Raw genomic sequence first — 4095 nt, 5'->3', positions numbered from 1 at the left:
CCTCCTCCTCCTTATGTCTACAAGTCTCCTCCTCCACCACCTTACGTCTACAGTTCTCCACCACCGCCTCCATATGTCTACAAATCTCCTCCACCTCCTCCTTATGTCTATAGCTCTCCACCACCTCCTCCATATGTTTACAAGTCTCCTCCACCACCTCCATACGTCTACAATTCTCCACCACCACCTCCATATGTCTACAAATCTCCACCACCGCCTCCTTATGTGTACAGCTCACCACCACCCCCTCCTTATGTTTACAAATCTCCTCCACCACCTCCCTACGTCTATAGCTCGCCACCACCACCTCCATATGTCTACAGCTCACCACCGCCTCCTCCATATGTATACAAGTCTCCACCACCACCTCCTTATGTCTACAGCTCGCCACCACCTCCTCCATATGTTTACAAGTCTCCACCACCACCTCCATATGTCTACAGCTCGCCACCGCCTCCTCCATATGTATACAAGTCTCCACCACCACCTCCTTATGTCTACAGCTCGCCACCACCTCCTCCATATGTTTACAAGTCTCCTCCACCACCTCCTTACGTCGATAGCTATTCTCCACCCCCGGCTCCATATGTTTACAAGTCTCCTCCGTATGTCTATAGCTACTCTCCACCGCCGGCTCCATATGTTTACAAGCCTCCTCCGTATGTCTATAACTACTCTCCACCGCCGGCCCCATATGTTTACAAGCCTCCTCCATATGTATATAACTACTCTCCACCGCCGGCTCCATATGTTTACAAGCCTCCTCCATATGTCTATGGTTACTCTCCCCCGCCGGCTCCATATGTTTACAAGTCTCCTCCATATGTCTATAGTTCTCCATCACCACCGCCTTACTATAGCTCTCCCTCTCCACCAATATACTAACCATATATATACATGATGAAGCGAGTCTCAAAGGAAGATTCAATTTAATAAGTGTATCCACACGGTTTAAAAAGCTTTCCCGGCCCTTTCGAGACTTTCAATATAAAAAATGTAGTTCCGTGTGTACTTAAATATTTATGTGCAATATTTTCACTTTGGCTTGTTGCTTTTGATGTTGTTTCTCCTTCTAAAAGACCAATGTTTTGTCTTCCATTTATAACTATTGAATAAATTCCAATATTTTTTAAGACTCGGGTAAATATATTCAACAATACGTTGTAGTAAAAATCATATAGGTTAACGTAGGCTGGATTTGAATACCGACTGTAGACAGAAAACTAATTTAACTTGTTATGCCCGAATATATATGGAAATTGAAACTTGAAAGCTTAGTTTATCTCAGTTCCTATCGAAAAGTTAGCATATAAATATTTCGTTATCGGTTGTGTACATATATTGTAAAGGTCAGAGGATTGATTGATTCATATCAACAATGGAAAGCGAAGGGCACAAAAGATTTCCAAATTATATATTTTAATAGATCGACTTAGTCTGGGGCCATGCACCAGGTCCGTTAACATTAATTTGATCAACAGTTCTCAATTCTCAAATTGGTACTCTAATAAGTTGATCATCCAAATTAAAGGATATTAAAAATATTTTCGAAGTCACTAATTCGAATACCGACGCCGAAAAGATGACTAAAAAACACTATAGATTTATCATAGCTTAGTTTCCTATCCGAGAAGACTATAAAGAGATCCATAATTTTTGGATTAACCAGAAATATAAAAAAAATAAGGGAAACTGAAACCGTAAACAGAGTAAGAACAGAGTATCTTTTATTAAACGATTACGATAACTGTTACAACGTTCCTAAAACGCAGTAATACTTCTCACCTGCAAGAGACTCCGATGAGAAGCTCCGGCAAAACGATGAGGAAGAGAAAGTTCTAGAACAATACAGGTTCAGAAACTTTGCATAAAGAAAGCGTGAGCTAACAAATTGCTCTTATACTAAAAAGTAACCACGTCAACGTTTTAACGGTTTATGCTGTCAACATCCAACGCCGTTAAAACGCAAGTTGCCTTTTGAAGCCAGCTCATCACTGCGCACATGCTTCTTCACTCCTTCCGCACGTGTGAGCCAAGCTTCTAGAATGCTATATCAAAGCTTCCCCCGATGAAGAACCTTGACCGCAAGGTTCAAAAGATGGAAACCTCCTCTGCAAATCAAACAAGAACTCCCAAGTTGCCTCATCTTCAGTTTCATTGGACCATTGCACCAAAACCTTTGTAGCCGCTCTACCCTGTCTCTTCACCATTTGCCGTGACAGAATAGCGACAGGTTCCTTGAGTAAGACGTCAGATACAATGGAGGGTAGTTGAGTCGATGTGTGCGCTGTACCTACCATGGCCTTTAACTGAGACACATGGAAAACAGGGTGTATTAAAGACCCTGGAGGTAGAAGTAACTTGTAAGCGACCTTACCACATCGATCCACTATCTTGTAGGGTCCAAAGTACTTTGGCGCCAGTTTCTCAGTTGTTCTAACCACCACAGACCCTTGGCGATAAGGCTGAAGCTTCACAAAAACAGAGTTACCAATTTCAAAGCTCCTCTCAGACCTATGTTTATCAGCCGCCTGTTTCATACGATGCTGGGCCCTGAGTAGAAAGAACTTCAAGACTAATAACATTTGTTCACGTTCTTGCAGACTTCTAGCAACCACTGCCACTTTAGCCTCACCGGGAAGATAAGGGAGATGTATGGGAGGCGCCTGACCATAAACTGCTTCAAAAGGAGTAATTTGCGTGGCAGAATGAAAATTGGTGTTGTACCAAAATTCTGCAAGCGCCAGCCACTTACTCCACAAGTGTGGTTTGCTACCACACATGCACCTCAAATATGTTTCCAAGCAACGGTTTACAACCTCCGTTTGCCCGTCACTCTGGGGATGGTAAGCACTAGAGAATTTTAAATCCACCCCTTGCAGTGAGAACAGTTCTCTCCAAAAAGTGCTAAGAAACACAGTGTCCCTGTCACTCACGATTGATCTTGGACACCTGTGAAGTTTAAAGACTGTGTTCATGAAGGTCTGAGCCACAGTCACTACAGTATAAGGATGTGCCAATGCCATAAAATGAGCAGCTTTGGTTAAACGGTCCACAACCACCAAAATAACTGTCTTTCCCTCCGATGGTGGGAGGCCATCAATAAAATCCATGGAGATGTCAGTCCAAATTGGTTCTAGGATTGGTAAAGGCTGGAGCAGTCCTGGAGAAGCAGAAGTGTCATATTTGCAAGTTTGACAGACTTGACAGCTCCGGATATACTTCTGTATATCCACTGACATACCCTTCCAGTAAAAGAGACCCTTAACTCTTTGATGTGTTGCGTCCCTGCCTGAGTGACCCCCACTACCAGAGCAGTGCATCCACTGGAGAATAGTATTCCGCAGCTTGAGATCATTAGGGACCACAATCTTACTTTTTCTCCTAAGTATAGCTTGCACACATGAATAATGTTTCTTAGCTGTAGGATCCTTTTCCAGAGTGTTGATCACTTGTTGCAATTCTGAGTCTGTTGTATAATGAGCCTGAATGTCTTTGAGCAAATCACATTCTAGTACTGACATTGCCATGTGTAAAACTTCAGCTCCCTCTACACGTGACAGCCACATTATCTTTACCTTGTCTGTATTGAATCTCATAGTCAAACTCCAGTAGCTTAGGTAACCATTGCTGCTGAATTGGTGTGTTCAGCCTTTGCTCCAATAAGTACTTCAGGCTGCGTTGGTCTATCTTGATAATGAAATGGTTGGGAAGGAGGTAGTGGCGCCACTTCTGGACTGCAAACACCACTGCCAACAGTTCCTTTTCATATATAGACAAGTTCAATTGCTTTCCCTTCAAGTGACGGCTGATATAAGCTAGGGGATGACCATTTTGCATCAACACCGCCCCTATGCCCTGGCGACAAGCATCAGTCTCCACTAGAAATGGTTGATCAAAGAGAGGCAGAGCTAAGACTGGTGCTTCACATAAAGCCGATTTCAATTGCATAAATGCTTCAAGTGCTTCTTCTGACCAACTAAAGGATTCTTTCTTGGTCAAGGCTGTTAAAGGACGAGCTATGGTACCAAAATTCTTCACAAAGCAATGATAGTACCCTGCCAAGCCCAAAAAACCCCGGAGTTGCTTCAGAGT

General features: G+C 43.1%; 1 pseudogene; it reads left to right on the top strand.

The window, feature by feature from the left end:
• LOC110225298 lies at positions 1-933 on the top strand (annotated as a pseudogene).
• The last annotated feature ends 3162 nt before the right edge of the window (positions 934-4095 follow it).

Source organism: Arabidopsis lyrata, assembly GCF_000004255.2.
Source record: "Arabidopsis lyrata subsp. lyrata unplaced genomic scaffold ARALYscaffold_1, whole genome shotgun sequence".
In the NCBI taxonomy this organism is placed as follows: domain Eukaryota; kingdom Viridiplantae; phylum Streptophyta; class Magnoliopsida; order Brassicales; family Brassicaceae; genus Arabidopsis; species Arabidopsis lyrata.
The sequence above is the reverse complement of the archived record's forward strand: the minus strand, read 5'-3'. Positions and strand labels throughout refer to the sequence as shown.